The sequence below is a fragment of the Stegodyphus dumicola genome, chromosome 2 (assembly GCF_044657685.1).
Source record: "Stegodyphus dumicola isolate Sdum_Otavi_A_Nest chromosome 2, ASM4465768v1".
Taxonomy (NCBI): domain Eukaryota; kingdom Metazoa; phylum Arthropoda; class Arachnida; order Araneae; family Eresidae; genus Stegodyphus; species Stegodyphus dumicola.
Genome location: NC_140769.1, coordinates 216,478,908 through 216,494,058, shown reverse-complemented (window position 1 = coordinate 216,494,058; position 15,151 = coordinate 216,478,908). Strand labels below are relative to the sequence as shown.

General features: G+C 32.8%; 1 protein-coding gene and 1 long non-coding RNA gene across 9 annotated transcripts in view; one reads left to right on the top strand and one right to left on the bottom strand.

Moving 5' to 3' along the window:
* Positions 1–12,771, top strand: part of LOC146998846 (uncharacterized) — a 476,895-nt gene extending 464,124 nt beyond the window's left edge. The window contains exon 3 of the long non-coding RNA XR_015039785.1: positions 12,607–12,771. This is a non-coding gene — a long non-coding RNA (uncharacterized LOC146998846). The remainder of the gene's footprint in view (positions 1–12,606) is intronic.
* The window catches only part of LOC118190971 (voltage-gated inwardly rectifying potassium channel KCNH6-like), a 609,494-nt gene that overhangs the window by 550,084 nt on the left and 44,259 nt on the right, over positions 1–15,151 (bottom strand). The window lies entirely within an intron of this gene.

Sequence of the window (15,151 nt, the reverse complement as noted above, 5' to 3'; positions counted from 1 at the left end):
GACACTCTAAAATTAGGAATAATTCATGTACTCTTTTAAGACATGAACTTTGTTATTTAAGATGTCAATAAAGTTTTCTGTCGATTGAGTAATACGAGAATGTCAATTTTACGCTATTTTCTACTAATTTGCTTTTACCCTCCGTTTACGTAACGCCAAAATTCAATACAACTTAAAAGGTTAATTTTTAAAGAAACTGTTAAACGTTTAAAGAAAAAAACGTTCGATGACGTTACTCGTTTTACTCCACCTAAGCAAAATTAGTTGCACGCTTCATTTATGGAATAATTACTGTAAAATTATCTTTGCGCAAAGTATTTCTTTTAATACTAAAAATCTCATTTTACTAGATAAATTCTGTTACGTTTAATTTTATTTTCCTGTTTCCTATGCGTTCTGCTTATCAAATGAAAAGTATATAAATGTATAGAACATTATAAGGGAAAACGTCAATACAAGTATTTTTGGTATTAATCATTTGAAGCAATACCCACATATAATTCACTAATGTTCTGTTGCTAGTGAATTAAGCATATGCATTTCGTGAATAACTACTTAAATTAATATTCTGAACCAGTTAAATAGCAATATTAGTTAAAATTATAGTTTTTAAAACTTTGTTCTTGCTTCTTCGAATAAAGTATTGTAATCGCGAAAATTCTCGGGTATCATATCTCAAAGAAACTATTCATTTCAACCCCTTTTGAACCCATTTGAAAGATGTTTTTGTGTGACGTCTGTATGTACGGAGAGAAAACTTTTTTGCCAACATGAATTGAAAATGAATTTAGAATGAATTCAGAAGAGATTTTTTTTTCCTTGACGTATGTATCTCGCATAACTCAAGAACAAGTAGCCGTACAACATTGAAATTTTGTATATGGGACTGCTATAACATGTTGTGCACTTCCATTTATCGTTGCGAACGGCTGTTCTAGTTAACTTTTCAGTATTGATAATGTAGAACGCAAACAGTTGAATCCGTAATGAACAGCGAGAATTTTGATGTCGTAGAATGCTAAAATGTCGATCCACAATGAATAGGAAACTGTCAGCCGAGGAAAATAAAATCATTTATTTTATTTCAGCAAACATGTTACGGCCATAATCAACTTGGAACATTATTTGTGCCTATTTCAAGAAGTTTACATTTTTGATAACCTTGCAGTAAGAAGAAAGCAATATCAGCAGTTTAGCCAGGCCGAAGTGTAGCGAGCGAATGCATTATGTTTAGGGTAAAAACGTAATTCAGACCGAGTTAATTTTGGTACTCAATGCATTTTGATTGTATAATTAATACTGTAGTAAAATCATTATTGGCTGTTTGAGTTTTAGTTCCGTTTATATCATCGGAATTATGTAAGAGTCATACATGGATTAATGTCGAAAGGACTCAGTGCAGAGAGAGATTACAATTTTTAGAATAGAGAAGGGCAATTATTTTACGCTAATTTAAATTTTATCTTTTGCATAGTTTATTTTTCTTACATATATATATATATATATATATATATATATATATATATATTCCTACTCCGTTACCTGGTTCGGTGATCTTTTATTCTTATATGTTGGTAAATTGTGCACTTTTTGCTTTAAAAGTGATTGAATTATGTGGTTTTTATGTTCCGGTTGAGTTTTTTATGCCTTTAGTTAATCTGCATGTAATAGTTGTAGAGTTATCAACAATTTGAAAATTTAAGTGGCGAGTTAAACCTAACGAACCGCCATTTATTTATGTTTGAAACTCGATAGGACAATGAATTTAGACAGTTTCTGCACCTTCAGTGCCTTTTTTTGACTGCATTTGGTGCTTGATAATTGTATCACAAAAATGTTTTAAATTTTTATAGCGCTAGCTTATGCTTTCCTAAATGAAGAAAGGAGATTCTAAATAATGGTAATTTAGAATCGCTTAATTAGAGCATACAAAATCGTTGCTCATTTACTTCAAATGTTTTTTACTGTTTAAAGAGTATTTTTCCGCTTACATAAAGGTATGAATGTACAGTTTTGTCGTCTGGAAATCTACTTGCGCCTCTTGAATAGCTCTGAATTCTATCATATGGTTCCAACTGATGCAAAGTTTACTACAATATAATAAGGAGTAGAATAGGGGTTATATTTATCTCAAAAATAATACTTTTAAAATACTAATGATTCACACTTGTGCTTAACCATTAAAATTCTTTAATCTTGGGGTTCATTTATGGTGATAAAGTATTTGGATATTCTGAGTTAAAACTAACAAGCCGAATAACAATTATTGGAGGTGCTAAGGCAATATCAATCACATTAATATTCATAAATCCTCTGAATAAGCTTTAAAAATTTAAATATAAAACTTTGCAAACTAGTTCTACAAATTTATGAATATTACGCTGATTCTATTGCTGATTTTAGAACTAAAAATAATATCTGAATACTCATAGGAGTTCACATTTCAATTAATAGTTCAATTCTCAAGCCATCAAAAAGCTCCGTTGATAGATAATAGAATATGTGTACGACGCAACATTTGTATACCCTTGTATCAGCTGCTAGAACTATGTAGTAGGTTACCTTGTAGAGTCATTAAGTTATTTTGAAGCAAGAGGTGTGAAAAATGTGCAATTTTCTCGCTGGGAATTGAACCTCTCGAATACGCGCCGAGTGTGCTAACCGTTATACCACGAAGGCACGCTAGAAGGAGGGAGAAAATGCCTTATAACCCATTGTGGTCTGATGCTTGCTAGGCGTTCAAACCGACCCTCTTTCAAGCCAACCGACCTTATAACTCATGTCTAATAGAACTGTTCGAACGATCCGAGAATTTTCGAGGATGCGCATTGTTCCAATTATTTTAAAATTCCGGAAAATTTCTCCAGATGGCATACTGAAACAGTTTATCTTTCACAGCCATATCTAAGGATTACTATCATTACGGTAGATTACCATCATTACGGTACGGATAACTAAGGATTACTATCATTACGGTACGGATAACTAAGGATTACTATCATTACGGTAGATTGCTATCATTACGGTACGGATATCTACGGTGTGTTTGCAATTCTTGATGCTTTGTTTTCATGTGATAAAGCATTATCTGTACCTCCTTTGCTTCTTTAGGGCGCAAAATAGAATTTGCATTCCGTTGAAGCTCTTAAAACTCTAATTGAATCTCTCTTTGTCGAGGAATGTTCAAAAGAAAGTAAATTTCTAAATATTTATTTACAAACTAATTACTGTTCTCTTGTTTCGTGCTCTCTAATCCTAATGAATATCCGTGTCAAAGGAGTGCCAAATAACGAAAACAAGCCTAATTACATCCACTCTGTAAACTTTTCACGCTACCAGTCGTCAATAATTAGCGGAGTTTTACTTTTCCTTTGACAAAACAGATTAAATTCAAAGAAACGCGGCGTGTCCGTCAGATCTCCTTAATACATCAGGAATAGCGTAATTTTTAATCAAGCAGTGCATCAGTGAAAAATGGGATATCAAAGCACATTAAAATGAAGCTTTATGCTTCCATAACTTTTCAGAGTTTTGGTGTTTTGTGCAACTTTATTAGATATTAGAAACTATTTCAGACAAGTTTTTCCAAACTTTTGGGGCAATTACGTTATTTTACGTTAAGTTACGCTATCGTGTATTTATCATCCACGTTGCCTGGAAAGCATTCGCATTCTGCGAAAGATAAGGTATTTTGCTTACCGCCCACACGGCTTGATAGTTAGCATTGTCTTAAATGTTACCATTCGGAAAACTATTATAAGGAACTAAGACATTTCCTCCTTCATAGTGTTGTGGTGTTAAATGGTTTGCATGTCCATCTGCGAACAAGTAGATCCACGATCAAATAAGCAAGAAAGACAGCAGGAGAAAATGTGACATTCTGAAAAATCCGGAAAGCCACAGTATCGTATTTGCAAAGTGGCACGTACTTCTACTATTTATAGCCATAAATTGGCAAACTTAATATCACCAAATCCCATGTTAATTATTTTCTGGGATTTGATGTATATAGGCTGCTGAATTTCTGCCGTTTTTTCCTCTGTTGTACTTACCTATCTCAAAAAACCTGACAACTAACCTCACTTCATTTCGTGTTATTTTACTTTCGAGCAATCTTCAAAATTTTTCGTGGTTCCAAAATAACGTCCGTGCAAAATTCCTGTCAATGTACATTGAAAACGTGTCAATTTTAAATACTTCTGGACTGTATAGAAATTTCTAACTTTAAAATATAAGTTGAATTTAACTAGTGTATATACAATACTATCTTCAAAATATTGTCGAATACTGCTAGGGCTCAAATGTTTATAATATCCAAAAATTAGACGAATGTTTCTTGGCTGTGCCTCTAATTTCTAAACATTTGTATGCAACAGACATTTCTTTCACTAAACAATTAACTAGATATTGCTTAGCTATAGATCATTATTAACATCAATATATAAGTAAAATATTACTAGAGTGCAAGCATTTTAGCTTAATTAATTGACACTGCTAAACTATAAACTTTTCCAACACCAAAAATATGCATCGAATATTGCTAGGCTACGGACATTCTAATTTATAAAAAAGGAAAGAAAAAAGAGGGTGAAAAAAGAAAACACATTTCTAAGTTCAGAATGTTGCTAGGTTACAAAACATTTACTATCCCAAAACATTAGAAGAATGTTGCCATACTGTAGACACTTCTGTCATCACAACATTCGTGAAATACTATATGGTTTCATTTCTAACTTCCAAAATTTTGCAAATTGCTGCTAGTCTACACGCGTTTCTAACGGCAAATTATTACTGGTCTATTGCTCGTTTGTCTTTCATGTAGGACACCCGAATAAGAATTTGGTTCTTAATAACAAATATGAATCTCGTTTGTACTAACAAAATATTAGCAAATTAATCCTACCTTCCACACCGTTCTAACCTTAAAACATCAGTCGAAAATTGCCAGGCTAAAACTATTTCTAGTTTCAAAATTTTAGTGAAATGTGTCTCATAGATATTTCTAATGTCAAAATATTAGTGAAATATTGCTACCCTACACTCTTTCCTAGCGTCAAACTATCAGTGGAATGTTGCTAAGCTCTAGCGTGCCTTCGTTATTTACTGTTTCTCAACCAAAGAATATTGTGGAATATTGTCAGATTAGAGAGGTTTCAACTTAAAACAATAATGAAATATTAAAATATTGAGTTTCTAGCCCCGAAACATTAAGAAAATATTACCCCACTCTTCAGGTTTGTATCATAAAAAAATAGTAGAATATTACTAGCTTACGTTTCTAACTTCCACCAGTTTATGGAATACTGCTAAATTACAGGCATTTCTAATACCAAAAAATTAGTAAAATTTTGCTCGATTATAGATATTTCTGATATCAAAATATTATTGTAATATTTCTACACTACAGGCGTTTCTAATGTCAAAATATTAGTGAAAATGGTATTTCTAGCACCAGAAACATCTATAGACGTTTCTAATAATAAAAACATTGTGGAATTTTCCTATGTTACAGAAATGTTAAGAACGCCAAAACATTATAGAATTTTGCCAGAATAGAAAGATTGGGTGCATTACAAATTTAGTGGAGTATTACTAGAATGCGTATCTGATCTCCGATAATTTATGGAATAATGCCAGACTACAAACATTTTTAACATAAAAAAATTAGCGAAATATTTCTAGGTTATAGATCTTTCTAATGACAAAATCTGAAATATTGCTGTACTACAGGCATTTCTAGAGTCAGAAAATTGGTCAAATATTGCTGTAGACGTTTCTAACACAAAAACTTTCGTGAAATAGCACTAAGATATGTAATATATTTTTCAAATCATACTGCATAGAAATTTCTAACTTTAAAACATTTGAGAAATAAAGCTACACTATAAACGTCTCTATCACGAAAAATTAATAAAATATTTCTAGATTCCAGTGTTTCTAACTTAAATAAAATTACTGAAATAATATTGAATATTTCTAGTTTCAAAAATCCAGTGGATAATTCTTTCTTTGAAGCTTGAAAATTCTAGTATACAAATTATATCGTTTAGCATAATTCCTAAGTATCAAAGAGCTTTGCAAGCTTTTCGAAAATAAAGAACGTTTTGTTTCTTTATATACTTCAAAATAATGAAAGAAGTTTATTTCATTTAAAAAAGGCTTCAGTGTCTGCAGATGAAATTTGTGAAGTGTTATATAAACTCTTTATTACAAGCAAAATTTCATTTATATTTCATAGTAGAAAAGTTAAAATGAAGCTTCAAATGGCACTAGCAATATAAGTATATATCCTCTTCAACGTTTTACCTTGTTACGTGAAAAAGAAATCAATACCATCTTCCCGAGGTGTTTGTCAGAGATGTCACAAGCAGGTCGATTTCGTCCTCACTGATATCTCTGTATCTGACTATGAAAGGTTGTGAATGGATTTGTGGTTTTCAGTTTCCATGCGAACTAATTGAGTACCATAATTTTGTTTTAGATGATTTCTATCTTAACGTAAAAGTACACTGTTGTCATGCCAAATAACTATCAAATAAAGACAGCGAAAAATGTGATCTGTGAACTTCTTATGATAAAAAGTGCTCTAATTTATAGCTCAAGACGTTTTTACCATTTATCAGAAGACAAAACTCTAGCTAGTGATTATGCTTGTGATAAGTCTTTACTGTAAAAATAGCATCTTCTTCTGTTAATTCATAAAACTGAACTTTCAGTACTGAATAAAATTAAAATTTAACTCAAAATGAATCTCAATTTTAAAAATTTATTTACTTTTTCCCTTGGAAATGAATAGTATGTAAAGAAGCGAATAGTATAAAACGAAAATATCAAAATATTGAAAAACTTTTACAAGTTAAACAAATTTTAAAAGAAGAGTTAAAATAAAGTGGCAACCGGATGAACAAAATTTATAAAGACAGTCTACATACTATTACAAAACTTCATCATAACATTTTAATGCAGATGGTAATCTTCATAATAAACAGGATAAGAAATTCTTCGATCGACTTATGGATGTTTTGCCGACCTGCATAGTATAGTGATTAACGAAAACTGACTGCTAACCTGAAACTAAAGGTATGCAGCTCCCGCATAATACTTGTTTGTACGCACGTTCACCTTCTCCTCCACACCACAGCTCAATGGTTCTCAGCCTTCTTTATCCCACGCAACCCTTTCATTATTGTTGACGATCATTCGTTCTTTTCCAAAACTCAAAAAATACATACACATTTATTTAAAATTAATTTATTTTTAATGTGTTTTATAGAAAATGTTGATAAATACTAAAACTTGAATAAAAGCAACTTTTTGATATTCATAAAATAAAACTAAATTCTTAACGGATAAATAAAACGCTGACCGCATTTTCTCTTAAAGCTATGAAATTCTTTTCGGTAGAGAATCCGGGCTACAGGTCTAACCCCTCAGGTGGTGTACCCTAGGCAACGTTCTTGATAAGAAGGCTAAATGACCTAAGAGTTCGGCAATTCATAACGAATGCTATTGGGTAAGTAATCAACCATTAGAAACCATTAGAAATATATTTTATTTATTATACTCATGCTGTAACATAACAGATGCTGCAAAATATTATGAAGGTGATCGAGGCAAAATTATTTTTTAAACAGTTACTTTAAAGAAATATTTAACAATAATTACAAGATCACTGAACAGTTTTATTTATTGTTGTTTAGCAACAGTTCTTATTTACATCTGGCGTTATTTCATCCAAAGTGAAAGCAAGATTGAAAATTTTGAAATTTATTTGCATTCGGTGAGTAGCAAAATTAAGATAATTAATCGCTGAACATTTTTTAGCTGACAAAAGTGCTTACTTATACGTCAACCGTTTAACTAACTTTCACTTATCTAGATAATATATGCCAGCTCATCTTAGCTATCAATGTTTTTGTTGTTGTTAATGTCGTCTTGTCCATATAATTTCATTGAAAAACGCTTGCCAGAGCCTCAAGGAGGTTGGACTTCTACTTCCACCCTAGTCTTGAGGGAAAGCATCCCCGTGGGGTCCGACTGTCTCCCACCCCTCTACCCTAAAACCAAACCCCCCGTTCGGCTCGCTATATATTTAGAGTGGCCCCCAGCACAAAGACACTATACATTCACAAACATCCATGCCTTCTCTGAGATTCAAACTCAAACCCATCTGTACCTCAGTAGGCTCCCCTAACCACTATACCGGCCCACCAGCGGTCGAGCGGTAAAGTCGCTGAACACTGTTCTTTCGGTGCGAGGTTCGAATCCCGCGAACGGGCTGGCCGTATGAGCGTTTTCGTGGTTTTCCCCATGTGTAACGTGTATACGAGCCAGATTCCTTTAGAAAGTCCTCCACGAAGGCATCCATCCCCTTAGGCAGATAGCCCTCGAGGCTTTGCCATAATCACACACACAAAACCACTATACCGTCTGGATGGCTTAGGTATCAATAAATTTTGAATATAAATTTATAACATAAATAGTTATAAGTTATATTAGTTTCGGCGTTAGTAAATTTCGAAAATTATTTTCATTTAGTAATAGGCAAAATTAATATAATTTGTCACAAAACTTCTTCCGTTAAAAAAACATTCTCTAAATTTTAATTATAGTATTTAGACTATTTAGACCGCATACATTATTATACTTTCAATTTAGACCATTTTATTACTTTTCACTTAAAGGATAATATATGATAAGCCATCTTATGTATGAATTAATATTTTCCTTTGCAAGCCGCTCTCAAGAGTACGCACTCTCTAGCCATCTTCTTCTGTCAAATAATACTGTTAGCGAATTACTAAAATTAGTACGAATATACAGAAAAACCTTCGTATATTCATTCGGGATAAAAATGCATTTAGTAATTCCCTAACGGTATTTGATATCTTTTTAAAAAACATTAAGCTTCACTCCGTAATGAAACCAAAGAATTATTTTCAATGCTATTCGCAAAGAATACAGTCGTCGCATTGTCAACTGATCATTTATGACCGTCCACTTTCTACTTCCCAAGAATTCGATGGAACAGCTGAAATCACCACCATTTAATATATTTTCTCACCTTAGTTACAGTTTAGAAGCGCGAAACGTACAGAAACCATCCCCCAATTACGGCATTAATCCTTTTGAAAATGAGAATCTCTCTGAATGGCATAATCCCACAGTGACGCAGACCGGCCGATCTCCACAATCTACTGGTATTACTAATGCCAGTTACATTCTCCTCAAGTTTAAGTCCCCAAATATCTTTCCCCCGTCGACGCAAAGAGCGTCAATTTCAGATTAGCTGGAAAATAGATTATCCACCTACTGATTTCCCTGGGAGCCCGTAAAGCTTAATTTATTGCTTCACCTAACAATTTCTATTGTATTTGAAATTTTCTGCCAGATTCATATTTGTCATTAGGAATCAAATTCTTATTCGGGTGTCCAATACGGAAAAGAAACCATTTTTACGCCAGCATTTCTCAGTTCGCTTTCTGCGGAATCCTAATACTCCCTCCAGCAACAGACAAAGTTTTCGCAACAAATGATGATCAATGCATAAATGTATTTTTGAATCATTTTTAGGATGAGCGATAATTATGCTAATTTCCGACAAGACATGCTTTATTATTTTAAACTAGGAAAGGGCATTTAAATCTCTGAAACCAACGAATCACAACAATTCCGAGATCTGAAAACTGGATTCTACGTGCCTTTTCCCACATTTGGATATATCGAAGCCTAATGTAAAAGTCGATAAAACGTCTTAATTCAGAACTTTAATTTTACTGGCGCTCATCGGAAGGATTTTTTTCATGAAAGAAACCGAATGATACAATTTCAGTTGACGTAGATCATCCATATCATATCCACATTCGCAGCGCATCTAGAGTTGCAGATGTTCAATGTAACGGCCATCATTCACAAGAATAGCCGTCAGAGGTGATACAATACTCTACACATCTAAGAGGGACCAGCAGTAATTCCTGTCTCATGATATTTTTATATTTCTCATTTTAGTCAATAACATCAGCTGACATCTGTGCACTGTAAGTTCAAACAAACATTTAATTACTCCGACAATAGAATTTTTCGTTATTAAAAACATCCCGTGTCTTTTTATGAATCTCTGTGACAATTATATCATGCTACAATTAACGTTTTCTACTTTCTAACCATACAGTTTTAATCTTTCTTTTCTGCTTTCTAACCATACCGTTCTATTTTGAATATTAAAGTTTTAATTTTCTGTTACCTTTGGAAAATCCTGTATCAAATTATATTAATCAAAAGCAAATACAAGGACTTATACCTTTTAATCATTCATACCTTTTAATGAACATTGTTTACTTAATTTTATTTCATACCTTCTTAGTTAGGATATGGCTTTTGGGCAGTTTGCCCAGAAGAACTATGCATTTCGTTTTGGTATTTAGCGTTGATTCACTACAAGCACTGATTCACTTTTCAAATTGTTGCCACCAAATACTATCGCCCTATATTATATTTAAAGTAATTAAATAATGAAGAATCTGCATAAATGTATCTATGTTTCTCGCACTGTGATAAAACAGCGGTACCTAATAACCATCCTCTTGAACAGAATTTTATGGTTGCGAAGAGCCACACATGTAACAGACAAAATGTTAAAAAAAACGCCCCTTTGGACGTAATTTAAAATCTGAAACCTTTCATATTTTTTTACTATTATTATCCATACTATTAATATCTGTGCGCATCTCTCTGTTTGTTTGTTTGTAACATTATCTTCTCCGAAACCGCGGGAGTTCAATTCCGACAGAGGTACACTCGGATTTGAAAAATTCGTGCAAAAACATTTCCTCCATTCTCATCTTCATACAACTTTAATAAGCCAATATTCTAATTAAAAACTCTAAAACTGCTAATTTTCGCAGTCACATTTCGCAGTGGCAACAGTCTCTCGCCCTGGAGATCTGCTTTATTTCGAAAAGTGTTGTTACTGCTCGCTTTTAAACTGTAGTTTGTTACTCAAAAATTTGTAAGTTTTACAAAATATGAAATAAAAGTAACATTTCCAAATATTAAACATATTATACATGCGGTCATATTCTGACTTTGAAGAAAGCACGCGATTGCATGTGACACCATTGCAAGTCGAAATTTTTCGTTAATATCAGCATTTCAAATATATTGCTGCTGTTTGCAACTCTTTTGTTTCAGATTAAGGGTAATTGACACGATATTTTATTGCCACGTTAATTCTTTTATTGATATTTTAAAAAGTTGTTATATTGTATTAAATTTACATCATGACGTCATAGGTATTAACCTGAAGTGTCAAAAGTTTTTGTTTTCTGGTTTGACAATCAAAAAAAGTATTTACGAATTGGTTATTACTTAAAAAGAATGCACTGATTTCATTCATACTGTTATGTTTTTACATATTTTCTTCCAGGTGTACATAGAACATATAAATTTTTCTTTGGCCGCAGCCCGCTAGTTATTATAATTTTATGAAGAACTCGAGAAACGATGTTGATTTTTTAAAATTTTGGATCTTTGGCATCTGCAGAAAATTTTTCACTGATGCGATAAAGATGGGTAACCAAACATTTCATCAATAAATTTTTTCGTAATAATCATTTAATTTAAGCCTATTATATTAAGAAAATTATGGAACAGAATATTTTAAAAATACAAAATCATATGTACTATAAGCACATCAGTACAACAGCGCATTTACCTCAATACCAGTGGAGGAAGCAAGCTTTCTTTGCCCCACTAAAGCTTATATATATCTCTATAATTTCTAATCACATGCGGCTAAGAATATTATAATAATTATTTTTTTCTTTTAGTGCATGTAATTAAAATCACCTGAATTAAAAAAAAACTATTTTATATATTTTATTTTACATTTTTAGCCCAAATGGCGTTAACCAAACAGGGCTATTAGTCTCAAAACGGGATTATAAAAGTCTGCATTGCTTTCATATTGTTGCCACTAAATGTCATTACCATGTATTATATTTAAATAAATTAAATGATAAAGAATCTGCATGAGCGTATGCATGTTCCTCGCACTGTAAAAACAATTTCACCTAGAGCCAACAAAGTTTTAATAACGTAGTCCTCCACCCGAATATGAGCACCTGGAAGCTCGAATTTGGAGCCTGGAATTTATTTTATTATCTATTTCGTATTTTGTAAAACTTTAACGAATTTTTGATTAAAACACGATTTCAAAGCGCGCAGTGGCAACACTGTAAGGAATAAAACATTTTTGTCTCCAGCGCGTGAGACTGTCTATCGGAAATTCTAAAGATATGTTGTTTTTAAATATTTTCAGCTCAGAGTGGCGTTAGCACAGATGCTTTCGAAACGTGTATGTGTCTGTAAACGAAAAACGCCCGTTTGGGCGTAATATAAAATCTGAAATCTTTCAGGTTTTTTAATTTTTTAGAATTTAAAAAATGCGGCAAAGAAAATAAATCAGTATCTGTGAGCATAAGAAATTTACTCGTTCAAATCAGCGTAGAAGGGAAATATGCTTAGCGTCATCTTTTTCTAAAGACTTCTGATCTATCCGAGGGTGTAAATTTACATTTATTCCATGTAAATTTCTGTTCGATTTAGGAATTCCAACTCATAAACAATAAAAACTGCGGGTCTACTGATAAGCAAGCTTTGAATCTTTGGATCTGAAATTCCATCATTGTTACAAACCGTACACGAGAAGGAGGGAGGAAGAAAGAAAGAAAGAAAGAAAACCTTGTAAAAAGAAAAACATGCAAACGGAACTTCAGGTATATTTAATTTATTTTTTCAGTATTCCAGTAAATGAACTCTTTCAAAATTCTATAGAAACTTTACTTACAAATTAACTATTATTTCATAATTGCTAAAAATTCTAAACATCGATTGCTTTCTTAACCTGTATTTTAAACTATTCTGTTCCATGGTTTAAAAACAGGAAATATTCCAATAAAATCAAAATTTATTTCTTCACTTTAAAAATCACACTTTACACTTCTATTTCCTAACACTTCTTACTTCCATCTATCAAATATGAAATTTTGAGCCATCACATTATGGCGCTACGAATCTATAAATACTCCAAGACAAATACGAAGACTTAAATCTTACGCCATTTCAGAAAGACGGCTAATTTTAAAAACGGACATAAAAAGCGGCTATTGTTCGAAAATCCTTCCATTGTCCCAGAAATTCGCCCGAAGTGGCAAAATGTCATATTTTTAGAACTTATAAAAGTAAATAAAAATTTGGCTGAACCGGCTAATCCGTTCGGGTTGTCCTCTGCGGCAGAAGGCGATCGATTTTAGAAGTGCGTGTCCGCAGTTGCCAGAAGTATTCACCTCTGGGTCACATTCGGTCTCAACCCCGGACCTCTAACGTGACGAGGAACTGCAAATACTACATTCCTGGAATTAAAGAAAGATCAAAAGCCAAATAGCAGGCATGTCGCCATGTTTGGTCACATGTAATTTTTGGTTTTTAATATGAAACTGAACACGATTAAATATCTAAAAATGAAAGTAATTATCCGTGCTCAATAAATATTTTTTATTTTAAAGCCTAATAAATTTCCAGTTTTGAAAGCCCTTGTTAATCATTAAGGCATATTGTTTTTAATTATATATAATGTAATTAAATAATAATAATAATAATAAATTATAAATAATGTAAATTGCCCATAGTGCAGAAAAGTTTCAAAGCAAAGCATATTTTTGTTAACAACCTATTTTTTATCTTTCAAATTAGAACAGGTCGTAGTTTATCAGAGTTGTAGTTGTTGTGACTTATCTCATTTGTCTAACAGTAACATTGGGTCTCTGACCGAGCCTTGGACACCATACAACTGACAGTTCGACTTTGCCCATTTCCACCCCAGTTTTGATGGACAGCACCCCCGCAAAGGGACGGGTCCGAGGATCTCTCACTCATTTTCCCCTACCACCAACCTCTCGGGAGACTTTCAGTGCACATTTAGAGTGCCCCCCTGAACAGATACTATATATTTCCAAACATTCATGCCTTTTCCGGGTTTCGAACCCGTACTCTTCAGTATGACATTCAACGTCGGTAACCACTGTACCGGTTAGGAGTTAGTTTATCAGAGTAAAATATTAGTTGTTTTTAAAATATCATAGTTTTCAACAATTTATGTAAAATCAGTAATGTCCATATTTAGATAAAGAGCCGAATGATTTTATAAAGCTCGTACTATATACAGTTAGAAACATCTTTTGTATTAAAATGTACAGTAATACTGTAAATGCTTTTATTGACTGGATTTTAGTATAAACTAAACGCGTTTTAAAAAACGCCACCTAGATATATACTACTAAAAATAAAATACTAATTTAAATTATTAAGAAATTTATATATTGATTTTATATCGATCAGATTGTAAAGAATTATCGGATTGCCTTGTGCGTGGCTAGTACTTCCAGCTAGCAAAACGAAGATCAACGGCTCGATCCCAGACAAAGGCATAGATTACATTTCCTGTTTCCTGCTCCGAAATGTCTTATATTCTCTTTATGTCAATAAATTATAGTACATTAATTCAAGTTAAAAAAAATCAAATAAATACCTTTAATAATTAGCAAACTTACAGAGATCGTAAGGAATTGGTATATCCTTCCTCCCCTGCTTTTAAGTGGTTAGTACTTCATGCAAGCGCACAGTTCGATTTCTATGGAGGGCACGACTGATTTTTCTTCGTAAAATCTAAAGCACATCAGCGATCGTGGGGAAGTCGCTGAGCACTGGTAGTTCGGTCGAAGGTTCGAATCCCGCGAACAGGCTAGCTGCATGGGCGTTTTCGGGACTTTCCCCATGTGTAACGTGTATATGAGCCAATTTCCTTTAGAGAGTTCTCTCTACGAAGGCATCTCTTCCTTTAGGCAGATAGCCCGCAAGTGCTTTGCCGTAATCAAATAAATAAAACCAAACCAAACGTAAAACATAAAACTGTCTGAAAAAATAACTGAACAAAACTTGCTACTAATTTCAGATTGTACTGTAACAGCTCAAGAGGCAATTTTATCATTAAAACTGTTAAAGATCGCAGATCATAGAAAGAAAGTGTTGAAAACGACCTGTTGAAACGCTAAAAGCGTAAAAAATTTTTAAAGCAAGGAATAATATGTTGAAA